This window comes from Taudactylus pleione, unplaced genomic scaffold, assembly GCF_031769625.1.
Source record: "Taudactylus pleione unplaced genomic scaffold, aTauple2 ptg000105l, whole genome shotgun sequence".
NCBI classification, from domain to species: Eukaryota; Metazoa; Chordata; class Amphibia; order Anura; family Myobatrachidae; genus Taudactylus; species Taudactylus pleione.
In genome coordinates this window covers 3830110-3856674 of record NW_028284507.1, presented here as the reverse complement: position 1 = coordinate 3856674, position 26565 = coordinate 3830110, and positions in this window count along the sequence as shown.

The window sequence follows — 26565 nt, the reverse complement described above, 5'->3', positions numbered from 1 at the left end:
TTCAGGGGTATCCTCAGGCAGTACCCCCGCCTTGGGTGGACGTCTTCTCCAGCTCTGTTCAGAGTCTGGCGGCTTCATCCTCGGCTTTTCAGCATATGTTGCACAGTGATTTGCCCCCCGGGCGTCCAAGCGTTCCGTTCCGGCTTCACCGGCGGCTCAGTTCACGGACACGGACGTGTCTTCGGATGACGGGGAGATCCATGAAGACTCTGACTCGGATGCCGGGGCCCAGGAGATGGAGGCTAAGTCTTCCATTAATGTGCCGGCATTGGTTAGGGCGGTGCGGGCCATCCTTCACATTGAGGAGGATGTGCCCGCCCCCAGGTCAAAATACCCTAATTTTAAAAAGGCCAAGGTAGCTTTGACGGTTTTTCCCCTGTCCGATCAATTGACGGATCATATGGCAGGGGCCTGGCAGTTGCCCAGCAAGAGGTTCCAACCGCAGAAGCGGTTGGCTTCGAACTATCCGTTTCCGGAGGCTCATTGCAGGAAGTGGGAAACTCCTCCAGTGGTGGATTCCCACGTTACCCGCTTAATTAAAAGCGCTACGCTGCCTTTGCCGTCGATCTCCTCCCTGAAGGATCCCACGGACAGGAAGGTGGAGACTTGTTTGAAGTCTATTTACTCTCTCTCGGGGGCGGTGGCCCGTCTGTCCATGGCCATCTCTTGGGTGGCTAAGGCCATCGAGAGCTGGGCCAATGCTTTGGAGGATACCTTTCCGGAAGATGCTCCGGAGATCCAGAGAGCGTTGATAGGTCAAATGAGGGATGCGGCTTCCTACATTGGGGAGGCATCGTTAGACGCAAGCCTGCTAACCTCTCGGGTGTCGGCTGCAGCTGTGTCGGCGCGTCGGTCTTTGTGGCTGAGGTCTTGGAGAGCTGACGCTGACTCCAAAAAGGGACTGGAGGCCTTACCTTTTAATGGGGAGTTGCTTTTTGGTCCAGACTTGGACAAAATTGTGGACACTCTGGCTAAGTCTAAATCAGCCTTCCTCCCTTCGGCTTCTGCTCCTACCAAGGTACGGAGCTCTGCTTTTCAGTCCTTTCGGGTTCAGGGCAAGGCAAAAGGTCAGTCCTTCCCGAGGCAGTCGACGACCAAGGCCGCTTCTAAGCCCAAGAAGCAGCCCTGGAGTGCCAGGCGCCCTTCTTCCAAGCAGGAAGATAAACCTTCTGCCTGATGGGACGGGCCTCCCTCTGGGGGACCCCAGAGTGGGAGGCCGACTTCTTCTATTTGCCCAGTGCTGGCACAATACCACCATGGATGCCTGGGTTCGAGAAGTGGTCTCCCAGGGGTATGCCCTGTCTTTTCGGCACAGACCGCCCCACCAGTTTTTCTGCACGAGTCCTTCTCAGGATACGACAAAGTCTTTACAGATTCAGGAAGCTATAGAGTCCTTGCTGACAGCAGGGGTCATTGTTCCCGTTCCTCCTTTACAACGAGGGACGGGGTTCTATTCTTCTCTGTTTCTGGTGCGAAAACCCAATGGTTCTCATCGCCCTATCCTCAACTTGAAGTCTCTGAACAAATTCCTCAGAGTTCCCAAGTTCAGGATGGAAACGTTACGTTTCATCATTCTGACGATGGAACCGGGGGATTACATGGTGTCCCTGGATATCCAGGACGCCTACCTCCATGTTCCGATAGCACCTTCGCACCAGCGGTATCTGAGGTTCGCTATCCTTCAACACCATTACCAGTTCCAGGCGCTACCCTTTGGTCTCTCCACGGCACCGAGGGTGTTCACGAAGATTATGGCGGTCATGGCCGCACATCTTCGGAACCAGAATGTACGGCTACTACCGTATCTGGACAACCTCCTGTTGCTGGCGAGTTCCCCGGAGGTACTGCTTCATCATCTCCACTTGACGGTCGCTTGCCTGCAAGCGCACGGGTGGCTGATAAATTGGAAAAAGTCCTCCCTGATTCCATCTCAGCGGATGGTTCATTTGGGAGCCCTGCTGGATTCTCGGCAGCAAAGGATCTTCCTGACCCCGGAGAAGGTCTCCTCCCTGCAGCTGAGGATACACAGTTGCCTGAGCAGTTGCCGCCTGTCGGTCCATTCGGCTATGAGGGTTTTGGGCTCCATGGTGTCAACATTCGACATGGTGGAATTTGCCCAGTTCCATTCCCGGCCTCTACAGGGGCTGATTCTATCGGAATGGAACGGGTTACCTCACCGGATCCACTCTCAGTTGCTGGTGTTGTCCCCGGAGGTTCGGCAGTCTTTGGCTTGGTGGCTTCAGACAGCTCATCTGATCGATGGGCATCCCTTTTGGATCCCGGACTGGGTCCTGCTCACGACAGATGCCAGTCTTCGGGGTTGGGGGGCAGTGACCGGCTCGTTGTCACTTCAGGGTCGTTGGTCTGCGGAAGAAGCTCTTCTTCCCATCAACATTCTGGAACTGCGGGCGGTTTATCGGGCCCTGCAGTCGTCCGGTCCCGCTCTTTATGGACGGGCGGTTCAGGTGCAGTCCGACAACGCCACCACGGTGGCGTATATCAACCACCAAGGAGGAACTCGAAGTCAGGCAGCAGTCGGAGGTGTCTCGCATCCTTGCTTGGGCGGAGTGTCACATTCCAGTGATCTCGGCAGTCTTCATTCCCGGAGTCCTCAATTGGGAGGCGGACTTCCTCAGCCGTCACGACGTGCATCCCGGGGAATGGTCGCTTCACCCAGAGGTGTTTCAGCTACTCGTGGACAGGTGGGGGCTGCCGGAGCTGGACTTGATGGCCTCCCGTCACAATCACAAGTTGCCAGTTTATGGGTCAAGGACAAGAGACGCAGGCGCCAGTCTGGTAGACGCGCTGTCGGTGAAATGGACATTTCACCTGGCGTATCTGTTTCCTCCGATATCCTTACTTCCTCGGGTTCTGCGGAAATTCAAGCAGGGCGGCGGCACGCTCGTGCTGGTTGCTCCGGCGTGGCCCAGACGTCCTTGGTACTCCGATCTGAGGTGTCTCTCCATCGACGCTCCGTATCTTCTTCCTCAGCGTCGGGACCTGTTATCTCAAGGGCCCTGCCTTTACCCGGATCTGGGTCGGCTGTCTTTGATGGCGTGGCTCTTGAGACAGCCGTCTTGAGGTCTAGGGGTTTCTCCAGTTCAGTCATTGGTACCATGCTTAGGGCACGCAAGCCTGCCTCCGCACGGATTTACCACAGGGTGTGGCGCACTTACTTTCAGTGGTGTGAATCCAGAAACTATGATCCTCAGGTGTTCCGGGTTTCCATAATCTTGGAGTTCCTTCAATCAGGTTTGGACCTCGGCTTACGCCTGGCCTCTCTGAAGGTTCATGTGTCTGCATTGTCCGTGTGGTTTCAGCGACGGATTGCTACACTACCGGATGTTCACACCTTTTTCCAGGGTGTTCTCAGGATACAGCCTCCCTTCGTGCCTCCTGTGGCTCCTTGGGACTTGGCGGTGGTGCTAAGGGTCTTGCAGGGTCATCTTTTTGAGTCTCTTGAGGCGGTGGACCTCAAGTGGCTGACGTTCAAGACCATTTTTCTCCTAGCAATTACTTCTGCCAGGAGGGTGTCAGAGTTGGGGCACTTTCCTGTCGCCCTCCTTTTCTGATTTTTCATCAGGACAGAGCGGTGCTCCGCACTCGTCCTGAGTTTTTGCCCAAAGTGGTCTCGAAGTTCCACATTAATCAGGAACTTGTTGTGCCAGCTTTTCAGTCGCCTGATCTTTCAGCTGGTGAGGCTTCCTTAGATGTAGTCCGGGCACTTAGAATCTATGTGGATTGGACTGCTTCGGTTAGGAAGTCGGATTCTTTGTTTGTCCTCTTCGGTTTTCACAAGAGGGGTTGGCCTGCCAACAAGCAAACGTTAGCCTGTTGGCTTCGTTCCGTTATTTGTGAGGCTTATGCACAGGAGGGTTTACCTGTGCCAGCCTCTGTTAAGGCTCATTCCACTCGTTCTGTGGGTCCCTCTTGGGCTGCTAGACGTGGCGCCTCCGCTGTTCAGCTGTGTAAGGCGGCCACTTGGTCTTCAATTCAAATGTTTTTGAGGTTCTATGCGTTTGACACCTTCGCCTCTCAGGATGCATCCTTCGGGCGCCGGGTACTCCTTTCAGCACAGGAGCGTCCCCGCCCTTAGTTGAACTGCTTTGGGACATCCCCAAGGTCAACCCTGTGGACCCCCTATGGACCCTGAAGTAGAAAACAAGAGATATGGTAAGAACTTACCTTTGTTATCTCTGTTTCTACGAAGTCCATAGGGTCCACAGGGTGCCCGCCCTGACGCACCTGGCTTCAAATGGGCTGTGTGGCTGGTCACCGGTTTTCCATCTCCCATTTCTGTGAGTATGGTTTCTTGTGTGTTCCAGTCTTCCTTCTCTCTGTTTAGTCTCCTCCTCCGGCCTTAGCTGCTTACCAACTGAGGTGCCTGTGGCCGGGGCGGGGTATAGAGGAGGACGGACCCAAGTGCATCCTGGGAGCAGCAAAGCTTTAACTGCGTGGTGCCCATGGATCCAGATCCAGCTATACCCCAAAGTCAACCCTGTGGACCCTATGGACTTCGTAGAAACAGAGATAACAAAGGTAAGTTCTTACCATATCTCTTGTTATTTTATCTGTTTTATCAATTTTAAAAGAAATAAATAAAAAAAAACTTGAGGGTAGTTTTGCCAAAATCAAAACATAACAATGATTTATAACAAAACCAAACCTTGAGGTTCTGGGCACATCTCTAGTTTCTGTCCCTTTTTACTTATATAGCACAAACACATTACACAAAAGAGAAGACTCTACACCGATCAGCCATAACATTAAAACCGCTGACAGTTGAAGTGAATACCATTGATTATCTTGTTACAATGGCATCAGTCAAGGGGTGGGATAGATTGAGCAGCAAGTGAACAACCTGTTCCTGAAGTTGATTTGTTGGAAGTAGGAAAATGGGCAAGCATAAGGATCTAAGCGACTTTGATGAATGCCAAATTGTGATGGCTAGACGACTGGATCAGAGCATCTCCAAAACGGCTGCTTGTGGGGTGTTCCCAGTATGCAGTGGTTAGTACCTCCAAAAGTGGTCCAAGGAAAAATAACCAGTGAAATCGTCAGCAGGGTCATGGACAACCAAGGCTCATTGATGTGCATTGGACGTGAAGGTTAGCCCATCTGGTTTTTTCCCACAGAAGATATACTGTAACACAAAATGCTGAAAAAGTTAATGTTGGCTATGATAAAAAGGTATCAGAACACACAGCGCATTGCAGTTTGCTGCATATGAGGCTGCATTGGTTAGAGTGCCCATGCTAACCCCTGTCCACCACTGAAAGTGTCTACAATGGGTAAGTGAGCATCAGTACTGGACATTGGAACAATGGAAGAAGGTGGTCTTGTCTGATGAAACACATTTTATTTTAATGTATATCATGCGGACAACCGGATGCTTTTGTGTTGTTTACCTGGGGAGGAGATGGCACCAGGATGCACAATGAGAAGAAGGCAAGTCAGCAGAGGCAGTGTGATGCTCTGGCCAATATTTTGCTGGGAAACCTTGGGTCCTGGAATTCATGTAGATGTCATTTTCACATGTACCACCTTCCTAAACATTGTTGCAGACCAACTACACCCCATCATAACAACAGTGTTCCTTGATGGAAGCCAGTGCAAAGCTTTTAGGAAAGGGAAGGAAGAGGTAGTACATTTGGAGAGGAAGATGAGCCAGGCAGCATCATTGAGAACAGATTGGTGTGGAGAGAGGTGGGAGTCAGGGAGGCCAGATAGGAGAATAATGCACCCTGCCACACTGCAATGAATGGCTTTAGGAACATGACAAACAATTCAAGGTGTTGACCAATTGAATCGAGCATCTGTGTGATCTGCTGGAAAACTAAATCTCAACTTACAGGACTTAAAGGCTCTGCTGCTAACATCTCGTTGCTAGATACCACAGGTCTTGTGGAGTATATGCCTTGACGGGGCAGAGTTGTTTTGGCAGCACAAAGGGGACCTACACAATATTAGGCACAGTGCCATAGCTACCACTCCCAGTGCCCGGTGCAGGCCTCCGTATGACGTTCATAGAAGGGGGCATGGCCTGCACCTGGGAGCGGGTGATTACAGCAATGCCCGGAGCATCCTCAGGATGCTCAGGGGGCTGTATGGGCAGCGTTGTGACCATCTGGAGCATCCTAAGGATGCTCCCTGCGGCATTGCTGCAGAGGTTCTGGCAACAGGGTACTGTTACAGGCACCCTGCTAGCCAGTTGCAGGAGCTGTGGGTGAGTGGTGGTCGCACTGCTCTGTGCGGTAGCACTGCTCATCAGGGGCGTATCTACCCATTGGCCAGGATGGCACTCGCCAGGGGCGCCGGTCGAAGGGGAGGCGCTGCCCGGTGGTGCTATCCACAGCCAGGGGGCAGATACTACCCTCCTCATGTACACATCTGCAGAGCCGGCTTACCCACTAGGTAACTGCCTAGGTCCCGGCGCCGGCAAACCCTAATGATGCTGCCTGCTGCCACCATCAGCGGGGAGAAGAAATTCCGGTAGCAGGTGTATACTAGTTAATCGGGGGCTCTAATTCTCTGTGACTGGCCCCTCCCCGGGACCTTCTGCAAAGATCTGTCCCACCCTTTCCTTCTCAGCTGCTGCTCAGGGAACTTCCTTCATAAGCGCCTGGCGCAGCGCCTCGCTCAGTGCAGCACATTGGAGCCCTGGAGGCCTCCATCACAGTCACCCCTCACTGAGCCAATGGTATCTGCATATCGTGGTGAGGTGATGACATCACACCACTGCCGCCTGTCCAAAGAGCGCAGCCGAAGTGAGGAAAGAACGGTAAGTTAGCTACATTTTGTAGGGACGCTGGGGGAGCACAGTAGATGAAGTAGTCACACAAGGGGAGGGGAGAATAAAAGGCAAAACTGGGAAAAGGTAGCATAGTAAGGACAGTGAGGTCATGGGTACAATACAGTATATATGTCCATTCCATATGAGGGGAGGATGAGTAGCACAATAAGAAACATACAGTGAGAGTGATATGTGTGTATATAACTATATATATATATATTTATACACACACACAGTCAAATAGTGTGTGACAAATACATTTATAGCCAGTGGTTTGTTCTCGGACAGAGGGGGCCCCAAGCCACTATCTCACATAGGGCCCCAAACAGTCTAAACCTGACTCTGGTAAGATGTAAAATGACAGAGCAGCGAGCACTGCACACCGTGATTGAACGAACCACCAGGACTCCGAGCTGACTGTTCCACGTTCTACCAATGCGCCTGCGCTGCTGTCAAACTGTCAGTATCCCCAGACAACTGTGTGCCAGAAAGCTCTCTGTAACCCTGGCTGTCTCAAGAATGTGGGATGGGAGAGCTGTGTGATGTAGGTAGAGCTGGGGGGAGAGCTTTGTGATGGGGGAAAGCTGTGAGAGGGGTAGGGGGAGCGCCCGTTCCTTATTTTGTCAGGGGCGCTTGGACCCCTAGATACACCCCTGCTGCTCATACACCCCTAGTTATGGCCCTGATTAGGCAGATGTTATTAATGTTATGGCTGAACAGTTTATAAACTCAATACAAATGTGTTTTTTTTCTGAGGGGGTGGGGGTTTGGAATAATGGCTAAAGTGCTGGGAGTGAGCAATACTATTCACAGTGCTACCATGCATTTAATATGTGCACTTTACTACATCGTATGCTCTCTAATAAGTGTCATATGAATAGTATATGTGACTGGTGTTTGCATTTGTGTGGCTTATTTATAAATTGTATTTGCATTTTAACTCTCTAAGACAGAGACATTATTTTTCTCTTTTATGTGCTTGCATGCAGAAACATAAACTTATATATCACTGAGGGACAGGCAGTCTAGCAAGTTCTAGTGAGTCATACTATGCCCAGGGGCTCTCCTTCGTCTATGATAAAACTGTGGATGCCATCAATAATTTACCAGAGGAGGAAAAGGGGACAGCGATTACCAACTGCACAGCTTTCTATATATACAAAGGCTGCTTTCAATCAAGGCTATAAAAGGCCTAGTTGGGTGTGGCTCATAAGCCAACCATTATTTAGATGTAACCCTCTGTACCTGAAAGGTGAATGCATTTATCTGCAAATTAATATTGTGCTAGTGTAGGACCTTGCAAAGATCTGGGGTCTCTTGACAGCGGGCTGCAAGCTAAAATGTTGTGATCAAAATGTAACCATATTCCTATGATTTTATTTTCTAGATACACACAGATTTGCAATATATTATTGTTAGCGTTGATAACAAAAGTATTTCTGTATTCTATATGCCATATGGTGCATGGCTGATTGTTCATCCAAAAACTCCTTTTTTGGGGAATCTTTCTCACTTACCCATTTATTTTGGTGCACAACAAATCTAAATGACAGAAAAATAAACTCTGCAAATTGAGGTGCTTAAGTGGAAAAATGGGACTATGCTGGGAAAACCTGGACATCTGGGAGCCCTAACATATGAGTGACACATCAGGATTTACAGTTACACCCAGTGCAAACTGGTAAAGTTACGGAATGTTTCTGATGGTTTGCTAGAAGTATTTGATGGTTTGCTAGAAGTATCTGATTTGAGAATTGTACCTTTCCTATGTTCTTGTTATTTTAAGGTGAGATTAGAAATAAATACAGTTTCCTTCAATAATCCTCAGCACGGGGCACAACATGTGTATAATCCAACTGTAAAAGGCTTGGGATGGATATTGCTCTTATGCCTGTTAATATCATTCTGGAGAAACGGGCACATGGTCATAGTCAACAATGATTTCATGACTCTAGTCTGTGAAGCAAAAAGGCAATAAGCCTTATGTGAAAGAACATAAGCCACATAAGTCTGTGAGTAATGATACATGGTATGAGATATAGCATTCTTACTGCAGTGTTAGCCGATATAACCTCAGGTCAGCAAGTCGGCTAGAATACAGAGCTAAAGAATATTGTAACTCTGTATGATGTATGTTATTTTTTTAACATTGTTTAAAGAATTAGTCCTTTTCTATTTTTTTTCTTCTATATATTGCCCAAAGGTTAGGTTTATCATAAAGATATTACTGGAGAATGAGAGATTGGTGTTGTTTGTACTATTTCACAACCTTTCCCCATATTAATGAACTGATCACATGCCCCAAAGCATTCTGTCTACCTGGAAACGGAGACAACAATCTGATAACATATTATTATTATTTTATTATTCTCATTTATTTATATGGCGCCACAAGTGTTCCGCAGCGCGTTACATAGTACATAAACAAATAAGTAACCAGTGACATACAATACAATACAAAGCAGGGCACGGGCATTTATAATATACATTGCTATATTAGCAACCATTACACCCACATAAGCAGCCAGGTGTTAACCACTTAACTGACAAATTCTTTATGATTGAATTAGGTCACGAACATAATTTTAAACTTATCCATCACTATTTTATTTGAAAAAAATATTTTTTTAAAAACACAGTATACCTTAAAAATAGCAATTTTTATATTATACTGTAGTGATGGCCATTGACGGCTGTACCATCGATGGTTCAACCATCGTTAGAAGCCATCAATTGTTTTGCGATTGGTCGAGGAGATCTGTGTACACCACAACTGCCGATGTTTCCTAAACATCGATTGAGGGTTGCCATTGATGGTGCAACATTGATGGCCACCAGCAATGGCAAACCACTTGTTTTCAGTCAGACCATCGATGGTTTGCAAACCATCAATGGTCAGTCGCCATCCCTAATCAGAGGCTCTGCGATATCCATTGATCGATATATATATAAATATATATATATATATATATATATCGAACATTATATATATATATATATATATATACACACATATACATATTATATATACATATACATATATATTTACACATACATATATATATAGATCTATACATACGCGTGTGTGTGTGTGTAATATATATATATATATATATATATATGTGTATATATATATACGTGTATATATATATATATATACATACGTATATATATATTCGTGTATATATATATATATATACACGTGTATATATACGTATGTATGTATGTATGTATATATATATATATATATATATATATATCAGTGAAAATGAACCGCACACAAAACATCAGTCATAATGCCATATGGCTGCAGGGCAAAAAAACGTAACAGATATATAACCACTACCTAAACGGAAGTGGAATCCAGCCAGCACACCGTTTGGAAAAGAATATTATTTATTTTAATATCCCATAGCGGGGTGAAAAGCCATCACATAACACTCAAAAAGTGTAATGGTACTTAGCATCAGGTATCAATATGCATAGGGGGAGCCATGCTCTGAACCCCAACATTCAGAAGCCCCAACAGCTGTTTCGGATCCTCCTTCCTCATGGGACTGCTGTAAAATGCCCTTACAAACCAACAGCAAATATACCCAAAAATCATTACCAAAATAGACAACACATGAGCACTGAGACTCACCAAATAATCGCGTCACCTGGCACATAGGAAACCCGCTCCCAACAGACACAAAGTCTGGACACAGCAGCCACTCATCGCCATGCTGAACGCCGGTGGGCGGAACCAATGTGACCATGACCAAGTTCCGGGGAAGGCAACAAGGTTCCTAGTAACCGGAAGTGACGCGACGCCACTATTCCAAAAAAATCAATAACATACAGATCCAACATATATTATTAACAAACAAAATAAATGGTGATTGAAGCTGGGTCTTCTATCCGGCGCTAACACTCGTGTATACATTTAAAGAATATCAGGCTTACTAGAACATATCATCATAAATTATTGGTTTGTAGCCATGGCAACCCTTTTTAAATGGATAAACAGAATAGTTGCTAAGTAACAGCATATACTGGCACCCATAAGACAGATGCACCACAATGACCCAGCCACAATCACTCAAAATAAAAGCACAAAATATACAAGACGAACAAATATATATAATAATAGCAAACAAATAGTTATGTATACCATGGATAATAGTAGAGAACATATGCGAGCTGAAAAATTAGGATTACACTAAGGTAACTAGGATTATAATGGTCGCAAAAAACGACCAAAACCGGATCATACATTGCACTCAAGTCTTACAAAAATGGAGTGAGTATAAACTCCTCATTCAGTCCACGGGGCACCATGGTTCTAAGTTTGTGAATCCACCTACGGTCCAGTTGGAGAAGCAAATTGTGTCTGTCCCCTCCTCTCCTAATCGGAGGTACGTGGTCAATGGGCATAAAGACAAAGTCATTAATGTTGTGTCCTAGCATTTTGAAGTGTCTGGCAACTGGCAGTGTACTTGCTTCAACACAAAAGTTAGCCTTTTTAATTGACGACCGATGCATAGCGATACGCTCTTTGAGCATTCTGATAGTCTTACCAATATAGAGCTTTTTGCACGGGCACATAATTATATATACAATATACCGCGTGTCACAACTCATCCTGTGCTTAAGATGAAACATCATCCCATCGATTGGGTGTGTGAACATCTTGCCAGTCTGCATGAATTTGCAGTTAACGCAGCCACCACATTTATATGCCCCACTGTGTAGATGCAGCCAGTTGTAGACTTGACTGCCCCGCGGGCTAATGTCCGAGCGACTAATCCGCTCTTTAAGGTTGGGACTTCTTCTATAACAAAAGAGGGGTGGTTTAGCACAGAATTCACTCAGGATCGGATCGGTTTGGACTATGTACCAGTGCTTAAGGATGGCTTTTCTTAAAACCCCTGATGTTATGGAGTAGGTGCTAGCAAAGGTCAATCTAGCGTCTCCATCAATCCTTGGAGTTGGCTTAAGCAGGTCATCTCTGTTCAGTCCCAGACACCTCTTAATTGCATCCTTGACTTCCCTTGGTTCGTAAACTCTCTCCAGGAATTTTTGACCCATACGTTCCAATGCCGAAGGTAGCTTAGTCCTATCAGAGGTAATCCTCACCACTCTGAATAATTGGGAATATGGCAAACCCCTTTTCAGAGGTTGTGGATGGAAACTTGTTGCAAGCAATAAGGTATTCTTGTCGGTAGGTTTCCTGAAGATTTCGGTACTAAAACCTCCCTGTCCAAACTTGACACACACATCAAGGAACTCAATTAGCTCAGTACTATGAGTACAAGTAAACCTAATTGATCCTGGCAAATCATTTAAACTCTCTACAAAAGCTTCGAGCGAAGCCACCCCACCAGTCCAAAGCAAAAAAAGGTTGTCTATGTATCTTGCATAGAAGTGTATAAAACGTGAATATTGGGAGTCTGACAAGATATAAGTACTTTCAAAAATATGCATGTAAAGGTTCGCATAAGAGGGGGCCATATTCGACCCCATGGCAGTCCCTTTTAGCTGCAAGTAAAATGCATTATTGAACATGAAGTAATTTTTATATAAAATAGACTCCTTCAATGATAGTAGAAATTCAACCGGTGGACCTGTGTACTTTGGACTGGCAGAAATGGCTTCACGTACAGCATTTAAACCCTTTTCATGTTCAATATTTGTGTACGGCCCAGATACAGAGCAGCGGTGGCGGATACCAGAGCCGCCGCTGCTGCTCCTTCACACACAGTGATCACTATCACTGTAGTTTTGGAGCCACAGTGGGAGGGTCTCCCGCTGGCGGCCCGGATAGATAGCAGCACTATGTGATCACTGTAGTTCCGGAGCTGCAGCGGGAGGGTCTCCCGCTGGTAGCCCGCATAGATAGCAGCAGCGGCGGCTACCAGAGCCGCCGCTACTGCTGTTCAGTTCACTGAAGGGGGTGGAGATGGCTGCCCGATCACTGCTGGCCACAGTGATCGGGTCACAGCAGCAGCACTGCTGCTTCTAATGGAGGGGGGCTGCCAGCGGTGCCCGATCACTGTGGCCAGCAGTGATCGGGACACACTGGAGAGGTGGCCGTGCTTGCAGAGGGACCAGAAGGTCCCTCTGATGTAGGCGGCTGTGGGAAGATTAGCTTCCCACAGCTGCCTAGTGGGCATTTCTGACTGGTCGTATCAGATACGACCATGTCAGTGAAAGCCCAGCCTGGTGCGGTCGTATCTGATACGACCGTGCCAGGCAAGTGGTTAATTGCCCAAGTGGGGAGTAAAATATGAATTAAATTACAGTAGGGAGAAGCACAAGAGGGTAGAGGGCCCTGCTCGAAAGAGTTTACATTCTTTAAGGGAGGGGCAGACAAACAGGAGTGACACAGAATGGGGTGGGCGGGGAGAAAGGAAAATGTAGCAGCAAGTTAGGATGAGAGCTGAAAGGCTTTAATGTAGTAGTGGGTCTTAAGAGCTCATTTGAATGATTGTAGAGAGGTGCAGAGTCTGATGTGGAGAGGGAGAGAGTTCCAAAGGTGGGGAGCAGCGTGGGCAAAATCTTGGAGGCGGGAGTGGGAGGAAGTAATCAATTGGCATGAAAGGCTGCGTGTATTAAGTGAACGAAGAGGGCGGACAGAAGAGTGAAGGGAGATGAGATCAGAGATGTAAAAGGTAGAGGAATGGGTGAGGACTTTGTAAGTTCTCACCTATTATTATTATTATTATTATTATTATCCTTTATTTATATAGCACCACAAGAGTTCTGCAGTGCCTTACAAAGCACATAAACAGATGATCAAAAAAGAAACAATGATTACAGTAAAAGACAATGTGGAACCATACATGGTTTATAAACATTATTGCATCAGCAGTAATAACACTCAAATAAACACCAGGGTGGCAGAAATCAAAGGTTAGGTGCTGTTGTAGGATGTATGCAGTAGATGATTGTATAAGTAAGGGAAGGAAAAACACATCAGGAATAGGGCCCTGCTCATGAGAGCTTACATCCTTAAGGGGAGGGGCAGACACGCAGGAGTGACACATAGACAGTGAACATAGGACAGAGGGTTAATATGAGAAATGGATGGCTTTGATGAAGAACTGGATTTTGAGATCCCGTTTTACGTTTTTGTAGAGAGTTGGAGAGTCTGATAGGGAGTGGGAGAGAATTCCAAAGATAGGGAGAAGCACAAAATATTGAAGGTAGGAGTGGGATCAAGTAATCAGTTGGCAGGAGGGGCGACATTCATTTGTGGAGGGAAGAGGGCAGGCTGGAGTGTGAAGGGAGATAAGGTCGTAGATGTAACTGGGAGAGGGATGGGTGAGGGCTTTGTAAGTGATTGTGAGAAGCTTGAATTGGGTTCTAAAGGGAAAAGGAAGCTAGTGTAAAGCTTGTAGGAGAAGGGAGGCAGATGTACATTTGGAGAGAAAGATGAGCCAGGCAGCAGCATTGACGACAGATTGGAGTGGAGACAGGTGGGAGTCAGGGAGGCCAGATAAGCAGAGTTTACAGTAGTCCAATCTGGAGATGACCAGTGAGTTGATGATGGTTTTAGTAGCATCCAGGGTGAGAAAGAGATGGAAATAGCAGGACTGTGAAAGGTACGAATGTGTGGTTTGAAGGAGAGGGAGGAGTAGAGGATAACTCCAAGGCAGCGCACTTGGGGACTATAGGAGATGGTTGTGCCATCAATAGATAATGACATTGTGGGAAGTGAGGTTATACGGGAGGGAGGGAATATGATCAGCTAATTATTGGATATGTTAAGTTTATGAAAGCGCTGGGACAGGAATAGATAGGATAGAGACAGTTGGAGATACAAGTGAGGAGAGAGGGGGAGAGGTCAAGAGAGGAAAGATAGAGCTGAGCATCATCAGCATAGAGCTGAAATTGAAGGTAAGAGCTGATGAGCTCACCTAAAGAGGACGTATAGAGGGACAATAGGTCCAAGAACAGAACCTTTGGGGATACTACTGTTAGTTGGGGGGGAGTGGAGTCTTGAGAGGAGACAGAGAAGTAATGGTCAGAGTGGTAGGAGGAAAGCCATGAGAGGGCAGTATCACATAGACCAAGGGAGTGAAGGATTTGCAGGAGGAGAGGATGGTCCACAGTATCAAATGTCTTGTTCTCCAGATACAGGAGAAAAATAAGTCAGAGTTGGTAAGATGAATGCTGCAGGGTACTGAGGGCCTGCTGGGTTGTGATGTCCTGACATACAGTATGGAGTAAATTTAAGAAGTGAAGTAGGTGGCAAAGCCAAGGGCTGAGAGTGAGGAGGGGAGACGAGGAGGGGTGGGCAGAAAAGGGAGTTGAAATTGGTGAAGAGACACGAACTGGGAGGAGATGAGGTTTTATAAAATATGACTGTTTAGAGAGGGAAAGGGCAACACTGCAGGATGAAAGCATACATTTAAAATGGAGGAAGTCTGCCTTAAAGCATGATTTCCTTCATTGTCGCTTTGCAGTTCTACCTAGCCTCAAACCCATACCAGCAAACACATACAGTATCTGTCACAGTGCTGATATTTTCGCCACCTACAAAGAGGTGCAACCATCCAGAAGTGGGGTGTAGATATGATCAAAATGGAATTGGTAAGGGTGGCTTCGAAAGAGGTTTAGGTGGTTTAAGGATGTGCTTTATTTAGTTTTAATTTTTTAGTTGGGAATGTTGGCCTAGATATAAGCAAAAAGAAGCTCATATTATTGGGGATTTAGCTCAGACATTTGGGGTGTGGACCAGTGGGGGCTGTAGCGCAGTCCAGAATTCAGATAGGGAAGCCACATCAACTGGCAATAAGTCGGCTATGTTTGGAAGGGCAGCTGGTATCAGTGGCAAATGCAGGATTTTGAAAGGGGGGTTTCCAATACTTGGTTACAAAACCAATGGCAAAAAGCACATACAGGCAGCACACCTCCTCCTCCTCCTAAATAATCCAAGCTTGTTAATTCATTACTGTGCAACCTTTTAGATGCCTTGACAAAATATGTAATAAATGGATTTGAAACGTGGCACAGAAATGGAAGCTTGGATTATTAAATACCCGAGGAGTGCTGCCTGTATCTGATTGTATGAAACCAAGCTATGCTTAGATCTTAAGATTTGGACCCCGCCCGTTGAATATATATATACAGTGGTCAAAGTGAAAATTTTGAAGTGGGGGTATAGATATATCAATAAGGACAGTGATCTGGGCCTAATGCCTAGGGTCACTTACCAAGAGCACAGGCTTTTTGCCTGCTTAACAAGCACCAAAGGCCTGAGGACTGACTGGGCCCACAGGCCTAGCGTCCAACAACCCCAGTGGTCTAGGGAAGAATAAATAAGTGAAAGTGGGCGAAGCCGCTTACCATGGCCCTGGGAGAGACTGCAGTGGGGAGATTCATTTAGGTCCTTTCCTTTCCTCCACTGCAACACTCTCCGGTCCTCGGCTTCTTGATTCTCAGTTTCTTGCCAGCAGCGCCTTCTCTTCCATGGCCAGCTCTTCCTACTTCATTTCTTATGGAAGTCCTCTTTCCTCCCTCTCTGCTCCTCTTGCAGCAGCACACTTTTACTTACTGCAGCACACACCTCTCCTCACACCTCCCCTCCCCACAGCACTCACTTCTCCTTACACCTCCCCTCCCCACAGCACTCACTTCTCCTTTCACCTCCCCTCCCCACAGCACTCACTTCTCCTCACACCTCCCCTTCCCACAGCACTCACTTCTCCTCACACGTCCCCTCCCCACAGCACTTACTTCTCCTCAGACCTCCCCTCCCCACAGCACTCACTTCTCCTCACACCTCCCCTCCCCACAGCACTCACCTCTCCTCACACCTCCCCTTCCCAAAGCACTAATTTCTCCTCACACCTCCCCTTCCCACAGCACTCACTTCTCCTCACACCTCCCCTCAACACAGCAGTCACTTCTCCTCATACCTCCCCTCCCCACAGCACTCACCTCTCCTCACACCTCTCCTCACACCTCCCCTCCCCACAGCACTCACTTCTCCTTACACCTCCCCTCCCCAAAGCACTCACTTCTCCTCACACCTCCCCTTCCCTCACACCTCCCCTTCCCACAGCACTCACTTCTCCTCACACAGCACTTACTTCTCCTCAGACATCCCCTTCATACAACACTCACTTCTCCTCACACCTCCCCTCCCCACAGCACTTACTTCTCCTCAGACCTCCCCTTCCCACAGCACTCATCTCTCCTCACACCTCCTCTCCCCACAGCACTCACCTCTCCTCACACCTCCCCTTCCCACAGCACTCATCTCTCCTCACACCTCCCCTCCCCACAGCACTCACCTCTCCTCACACCTCCCCTTCCCACAGCACTCATCTCTCCTCACACCTCCCCTCCCCACAGCACTCATCTCTCCTCACACCTCCTCACATGTCCACTTACCTCTCCTCACACCAATCACCTAACTGCAGCACTAACTTCTCCCCTCACCACTCACCTCACGCCACCTCTCCCCTCAGCACTCACCACTGCACTTCATTCCTCTTATCTATACACACAGTGCCTCATCATCTGTAAACACAGACTCTCATTATATGTACACACACAGCCCCTCACCTAAAGTACACACAGCCCCTCACCATCTGCATACACAGTACACACAGCCCCTCACCATATGTACACACAGCCCCTCACCATCTGCATACACAGTACACACAGCCCCTCACCAAATGTACACACAACCCCTTACCATCTGCATGCACAGTGCACACAGCTCTTACCATCTGATTTGCATACACAGCACCTTATATCTGATCTGCATACACACACAGCCTGTCATCATCTGCATACACAGTACCTGCAGGCGCAGCCCCTCACCATCTGATCTGCAAACAAACATCCCCTTCATTGGCATCTCTGCGCACAGCCCCTTCACGTAGCCCCACTCCTCAGAACTCGCTTCGCCGCAGCTGTGTTTGCTGCAGAGTGCACCCTTCCCTTTAGGATCCCCGGTGGTACTTTAGAATACTGTGCCGGTATGTGCGGATCAACAACCATTTATGAGCGGGAACATGGCTGCTCCTGATTGGCTGCTGGCTGCGCGGACTGACAGCCAATTAGGAACGCCCAGGTTGCCAGGTATTTGAATTATGGGTACTTGTGTACTTTACAGACTCATTGCTGAGAGAACCCAAGTGTCCTACACTCATTATTATTATTAATCATCGTAATGTCTAAATCCCCTTCGCGGAGAGGACCCTGACGTCATCAGCCAGTGTCCAGCGTCATTCCCAGTGTCCAATGTCATTCCCTACCATCCAAGTGCGCATAGAGGGGAAATATAACCTTGTGGTGAGCGTAACATGTGCAGCGAGCCCTCTAGGGGACAACTATCTTCTTTAGGTCGAGACATATTTCGGTACTTGTGTACGTAAAGTACACAAGTACCATTTAAAACATTCATTAGGTTCTCTCTGCAATGAGTGCGTAAAGTACACAAGTACTGAATTTTGAACTGCACTGGAGCCGCCACTGAGGGATGTTATGACAATTCAGTTGCCGAGTTCATTGTTTTTTATTTTACCTTAAACATATCTGTTTCATTGCACCTGCTTTGTTTCATAGAAAGGTCTAAAACTCTATCTATCTAATAGATTTTCTCAAAATCACCAATGACATTATCACGTATAATTCAGATTGAAATAAACATACAGTAGTAATACAAATTAAAACGAGAATAACTGAACAAATATTAATTAATATATTGTTATAATATAACTACAAAAAGTGTTTTGTTTTTAAAAGATTCAAATAAATAGAACAATAATGTCCAGATGAAAATATTAATAAACACAAGTCTGATTTGATACTAACTAATCCAGGATTATAAATTGCAATTTTGTACCTTTAAAAATTAAGCAATATCGACATCTTAATTAGAATCAGAATGTAACATGGTATTATGATGATGAATCCAATAATGTTCTCTGGTTGATAATAGGAGCTCCTCTCCTAGGGCCCAATTTGGTATGCTCTGCCACTTTAAAACTAAGATTTGTTGTAGCTTTATTGCATCTAATGTCTAGACACACTATAATTATTAAACTCATTTTTAATATTGTACATGTACTTGCATAGAAATTTTTAACTACCACTTCAATTTGCAAAATATGAAATATTACAACACATTAATCCTTTCTCCAATGAGGGTTTTCCCGCCCCTGTGCTGAGCCTATTTTGAAAACGGTCACAATCCAACAACAATAGTGGTCATTTTCTTTATTCAGTGTCAACACATATTGTACATTGTTTTCTTCAGAAGATTTTGAAATTTCAGAAAAAATCTTTAGTATGCTCACCAGTTCATATGTGTGAGGTAAACATGACGTATATACTACTGATACAGACCTGCATGCATTTTGACATACATACACCTCAGCATATCGGTATTACTGTAATATGTTGATTATTTTTGCGTGTTTTCTTGCTAATGCCCTAACGGCTTATTTCTCATTATACCCCTTACCGACACATATCTTAATACAATTATACATAATAATGAAATAATGACAGACAACAGTGTTCAAATTAAAAAAGTCAAATGTATATTGACCGATATTGGGAGGAGGAAGGGATAAGGAAATATGATGGTGTAAAAAACAACAACGACTCCAACTCATTTCCACACCAAACCATTCACTGGTGTACAATTCTCTATTAACTTTAAACATTAGACCTGTCCAGTAAGATGGTGTCACCATACCCAGCAGGGCAGTCAATTAAAAACTTTATGAGGAAAGCGCGACTACAACAAAAACACTTTATAATAGCAAATGCCGTACTTTACCGCCACCAAGGCCAAAAAGCACACAGCGCTCAAACAAATCTCACTAACTAGGGACAGCACTGTAACCAGATGTCTGCTTATATAAGCATGCAAAGCATGCCCCAAACCAAACTAAATACATAAACAGCCACAAACACCAAAAAGAAACTTAAAGGACCCTGAATATACACAAATGAGGGGTCATTCACAAAAGCCTCAAGATTTAATGACCATTAGGCTTAAAGAAACAGCTTTCTGTTATTTTTTTTTTTGCCATTATGCCAGGTCGCCAAGAAGGGAGAGTGGGTACTAATTACCCATGCTCGAGCTTGTTGGAGGGGCCTGGGGTTGGCCCAGGTTCGCCTACCCCCTCCTTTCCTGTGAGTGGCAGTCTTCTTTGTCTGCATGATGTGGATGTTTCTATGCAATGAGGTACATGTTTTTTTTATAGGGCAATTGTGAAAGCGTAGCTTAGCTACTCAGATTTGACACTGAATAAACTCTTTTATATGACAGTGAGTTAACTTTGGACATGGTCAAGTTATCCTGCTCAACTGCAATATCTGCATATGCATAGTAGTGACCTGTATTAAACAAGCATTAAAAAAAGGTCAATTATTAATGTGAGTTGATTGAGGCCATTTTGCAATAAAGGTTCCCTGATGTTTAATCACTGGCTGGGATTCTGTGTGCAGTTTACACACTGTGATGCTTTTTGCCATCAATCAGCTGTAGTGTGTCCAACAATATACAGAAAGGTTATGCACATATACTGAAAAGAAATAAAAAAAATAAATATTTAATATTGTAGTGAATATATATGTGAATGTGAATGTTATTATTAGCTTATTATGTGCTGCAGTTGAATTTTTAATTCAGATGCACAGAAGAAACACAATTCAGCAACTGTAAACTCTTATTCCAGATCCACTTATTTTAATTACCTTTTTCTTTTTTCAAATTTAAATCGACTATATTTCATCAAGATTTAAGGAACTTGAGCTATTGAGTTAGACCACAGGAGTAAAGAGTGAAGACCACTGCAATAATTCACGACAAAGTAATTTAAATAAGAGATTTTAATAATAAGATGAGGTCATGTCAGGTGCAGGTTGTTAATATTCATTTTGGTCTGTCTGTTATTACCCAGCTTTGTTTTATTACTGTTTTATTACTTTTTGTTCCCAATTGTAAAGCGCTACAGAATATGCTGGTGCTATATAAGTAAATGTTAAGAAATAAATAATAAATAAGTTAGTGCAGAGGTTCCCAAACTCCTCCATTACAGCCCACATTTTAAGGCCATCCATGCTTGAGCACAGGTGAATTAATTAGTACCGCAGTCAATTTTAGCTAACCATCTGGACTCAAGCATAGATATCCTTAAAACCAACCGGGATTGTAATGAGTTTGGGAACCTCTGTGCTATTAAAAAAAATTATCTCATGATAAGGTGTCAAAACTCATGACAGGGCCTAAACTAGTATTTGTGTCACCCGGGACAAGGCCATAATTTGGCGCCTCCAAAAAAATACAACATAGAGGACGAAAAGGGTGTGTGGTTTTGTAACACAGTAATGCCCCTTATAACACATTATGCCACACATTAATGACCCTTATACCAATGCACAAAAACAAAAGACATAGGGAAGGCCACCAAGCGCTGACAAATGTACTATTTCTTTTTTTGCAAGAGAAGAAATGGGGAGAAAATGAATAACCAGTAAAACAGGAAATATGTATGTATAAATCCACTGTTCAAGAGGAAATGAGATCTTTATGTTCGAGGTATTTCTCACCTTCGGTGAAACACGTGCACATAAAGATATCTTTCAAAAATTTCCACTCGTTTCCTAGGTGAACCTTTATCCCAAGCTATGGGGTTTCTTGATTAACTTCAGGGTAAGGGAATATCTCCAAAAAACAATTACAGACAAGAACGGCCTCTCATTGTGTAAAACAGTTTGGAAAAGGTATTACTAAAAACAGAATATCATATATAGACAAGAATACATAAGAAAACTTTCCCTTAGGAAATGTCCGCGTACCAGAAAGGGCCTAAAGAGAAGGCACTATAAGTAGCTTGAGGGAATAGTTGTTATGCCCGGGTAAATCACCTTCAGCTGTCAGAAAGTGGTAGTTCCCCTCAGGTCCAAGGTGGCAGCGTTCCTCTCCACACCAACGCGTTTCCTAACAGTCTTCCTTTGTCAAGGTGTATGTGGATGGATTAAAGGAAGATTTTAAATACCCCAGCCAAGCGGTCATGTGATCTGATGGACTAGTCACATGATCTATTGAATCCTTGTTTTAAGACTGTGCAAAATAAAATACATCTTGATAAATCCAAAAGAGCTCTGTGTATAAAGCTCCAATTTTCTAGCAATAAATACATATGAATGTCCTAATACAGCTGAACTACATATAGAATAGAAAAAAATCCATGTTCGTGTAAAACGGAAAATCTGTGTAGTCCATATTCCAGGATTGCCTTATAAATAAATGTACGTCCTTAGTAGGAAAATTAATTTTCCGGATATTTACAATGATCCTCCGCAAATTCGCACCAGCCAGAGCGTCGTTTCCGGTTCTTGAACCGCAAACCGGAAGATGTTCTCATTCATTCCCAGCACGCGGCATTGACATCATATTGCGTAACTATAAAGTATGTCCGACGGTTCGAGACATGTGTAGCGGAAGTGGTCATCAAAAGATGCAGAGGCAGCTTTATGAGATTCGTAGTTCAGAATGATCTTATTAAGCAATGTCCCTTACAACACATTATGCAACACAGTAATGCCCCTTACAACACATTCTGCTACAGTAATGCCCCATTACAACACATTATGACACGGTAATGCCCCTTATACATTAAGCCACAGTAATGCCCCTTATTCATTAAGCCACAGTAATACCTTTTATACATTTATGCCACAGTAATGCCCCTTAGACATTATGCCACAGTAAGGCCCCTTTTACATTATGCCACAGTAAGGCCCCCTTTACATTATGCCACAGTAAGTCTCCTTTAACATTATGCCACAGTAAGGCCTCTTTTACATTAAGCCACAGTATGGCCCCATCTCCCTTCTCTTACCTGCCAGGGCTGTGCGGTGGGTGAGCTCAGGGTGGCGCGGGACGGGGCTGCCACACGCTGTCAGTACTGCCATCATTGTAATGTGGCGCCACTCACAAACCAATTGGAGCTCATGGACCGGCAGCCTCTGCTGATTGGCTGCCGGTCTGCGAGCACTGATTGGCTTGCGACTGGCACCACATTAGACTGATGGTGTCTCTGTATCTCTCAAGGCAGGGATGCAGCTCTATACCCACAAGAGCAACAACCTAGCCTCCCAGTAACCTCTCCCCAGCACCCCCTCAAGTCCGGCACCCAGGTAACATGCCCACTTAGCATCCTCATAGTTGCGGCCCTGCTCTTGACAAGGCACAGGGCCGTAAGTAGGGTGGTGCGGCTGGTGCCACCACACAGAGCTCAGCATGCTCTGGGGCAGCCCTGGCCACCACCATGATCTCTATTTGCCGGGCGCCTGCTGCATTGTTAATTAGCATCAGTGCGCCCATCTGTTCTCACTGCTGTGAGCCTGTGAGCTCCGCCTCCCCCGGCTCCAGCACTGCACACTGGCTGTAGGGCTAGACATCATGATGTCTCTCCAGTGACCCAGTGAGAGGATTGATTAGGAGCTGTTGGGCACCGGAAGGCGGCGGTGGTTTATAAAATGTGGATGTGGCTTAAATAAGCAATGACATATAAGAAAAAAGTATTATGTCAACACAGGCAACATTCTTGTAATCGATAAACAAGGGAAGGTTTGGGAATTTAGAGTATCCCTGGAAAATATTCTGAAAGCACCTGTATAAACCTCCCCCTTATGGGACATATGCCCCAAATATTTTTCGGGGGGGTACCTGCAAATATTAAGTACATCTGGATGTATGTATGGGGGACCACAACAGATAGAAGAAATATATGCTGAGACCCCCTGTTTTCGAATGCAAAAACAGACTCCATAGTTTACTATGGAGGCAGCCTAATTGCTGAATTCACCTATCTTCAGAATGCAATGCATTCCAGAGACTGAACCCAGTGGCGTCATAGGGAGGGTGTAGGCCGCACCTGGGTGTCAACTGCCTTGGGGTGACAGGAGCCTAGCTGTGCAGCACTCAGCTCCTGACACAGTGAGGGAGCCGGCACTGCAAATGGACTCGGGGGGCAGTCCACATCTCTGGGACCCCCCAGAGAGACTAAAATGGGGTGTTCGGGTCACGTGGTCATGCCTCCTACTCACGAGGCCACTCCCCTTACAGCACGACCATGCTCCCTTTTATTACCAGCCGCACGCACTACTCTACAGACCGCAATGGGTGTCACCCAGTTGAGGGATGCCACTGGCTGGCCCTAGTAGCTGTTACCTCTCATGAATGACATGCTACATCATACCAGGCATTATTCGATCACTAGCCTCAGAGTACCACTCTAAAGATCAGCAACTTGGCAAAGTTTAATCCTTCTCCTCCAAGTCACACACCCTACCTTACAAGTATCTGGTAGTTCTCAGATTCACCTCCCATGTGATGTGCCTGGTGCCCCAAAAAGTAGTCAGTTCCTGGTTCACTTCCCTTCAACACAGGTCTGCTTCTTGCATAATTAATATAAGAATGGGAGGGGCTGTATATTAGGAAGAAGATAAAAAGAGTGAAATACTGTACTGGCCTTGACATGGCTCAGTGTACGTCTGTGGCTGGAAGGCAGGAAGAGTATCCTTCCTGGCCAGGGGCATAACTAGAACTTTGTGGGCCCCATAGCACATAGAGAGGTATCTGTCCCCAAAGCACTCTAACAGAGTGAGAATGCCTAGTGCCAGGGGTGTATTGGGATGAAAAACCAGCCTGGGAAATTTCTGAAAGCAGCCCTAACAGTGGCAGGTCTGCTGAGGGATGGGGTCTGTGAAGTAGGATAGGATAGTCTCTCCTCATAGGCACTGGGGGAACCGTGGCAAGCCTCTGAGGGGAGTAGGGCCGGCAACAGATATCTTGGGGGACGATACACTCTTTGGGGCCCCCCCATCCCTCCACACTAGGTACAGGCCAGTTGGTTCAAAAGTCTTTTCTTACCTATTTGGTGTTTTTTCTGTAAAGGGGAACCTCTGAGGAATTTGAGCCTCAGTAGACAGACAGCGTCTTCAGCTGATATTTACTATTCGGAATCGGAATGTAATACCGGTGGCCTCAAGGCCGGCAGTTCGAATCCCTGCAGCATCAGGCCGAAAGAGGAAGAGATCCCGGCAGCAGGAGCCCGACAGCGCTGGAAATCCAAATCGTCCCCAGGTAAGTACTAACTTACCTAATCTACCCCCCTAACCCTCCCTTAGGGGTGCCTAACCCTAACCTCCCCCCAAGTGCCTAACCCTAATCCCCCCTCTAAGTGCCTAAACCTAACCCCCCACTTCACCGCTGCCTAAGTCTCCGGCAGGGTGCCTAACCCTAACCTCCCCCCGGGAGTGCCTTACCCTAGCCCTCCCTCCCCCTAGTCTAACCCTAACCTCCCGGGGGGGGTGCCTAACCCTAAGTCCCCCTGGGGAGCCCTAAACCTAACCCTCCACCCGCAGCTGTCCGCTTGCGGCGCACGGCATCCCTTCGATTGGTATGCCGGGGGTCATTCTCCCGGCATCAGTAAAATGAGCGGCATCTACATCTAGATGCCGGTCATTTCACCCTCGACAGGATATGACAGTCAGCCGGCTTCCCGATTGCATCCCACTATTCTTGCAGGAGATTGCATTGTCTGGAAGATGCCAGTTTATGTAGAAATATACATACTGTGGTAACAGAAGTTTTTGTGCAGGGCAAAATTTGAATTTCCCTGATCAAGCAATTTTATATTTTTAAACTATATGCTAATTTAGTACCATTTGTTTTGTCCCAGTAATATGGTTCTTTGTTGGTGTTGTTTTGTATTGATGTCTTAATGAATATTACTGTCCCCCGGCCTCACCCCTCCCCCTGTACATCTTCATCACTATTCCCCACAGTACCTCCCGAGCACTATACCCCTAGTGCCTCTCCAGCATTATCCTCCTTCCACATGCTTCTCCAGCCAAATGCTCCCTGTGTCTCTGGCTATATTCCACTTATGTCTCTCCAGCCCCACTGTGTCTCTCCAAGTCCAGACCCACTGTCTCCCCAGGTTGAGGGCCTGTGTTTCTCTCCAAGCCCCACCTGCATCTCTCCATTTGTACCCCTGCATTTCTCCAGGACCCCTTGCATCTCTTCATCTCAAGGCTCTCTTGTGTCTCTCAAGGATTCCCTGTGTCTCTCCAACTCCAGCCCCACCTGTGTCTCTCCAGGCCTCCCTGCATCTCTCCATCTCCAGACTTCCTTGTGTCTCTCCAGGCCTGTTTGTGTCTTTCTACCTCCAGGCCCCCTGCTTCTTTCCAGGCCCCCTGTGTCTCTCTATCTCCAGGCCTTCTTGCATATCTCCTTCTCCAGTCCCCCTCTTGTTTCTCCAGACCCCCTGTGTCTCTCTAGGCCCCTCTGCGTCTCTCCATGCCACCCTGCATCTCTCCATCTCCAGGCCTTACTGCACCTTTCCATCTCCATGCCTCCTTTTGTCTCTGCAGGCTATTCTGTGTCTCTATCATCTATAGGCCTCCATGAATCTCTCCAGGCCCCCTGCTTCTCTCCAAGCCTCTCTGTGTCTTTTCATCTCCAGGCCCCCTTCTATATCTTCATCTCTAGGCCCCCTTGTGTCTCTCCACCCCCAGACCCCCTTGTGTCTCTCCAGGCCCCCTATGTCTCTTCATCTACCGGCCCCCCTGTTGCTCTCCATCTCCAGGCCCCCCTGCATCTCCCCAGGACCCCTGTTCCTCCCCATGTCCCCTTCATCTCTTCATCTCCATGCCTCCCATGTCTCTTCATCTCCAGGCCCCCCATACATATCTCCATCTGTAGGTCATCCTGTGTCTCTTTAGGCCCCCTGTGTCTCTATTCA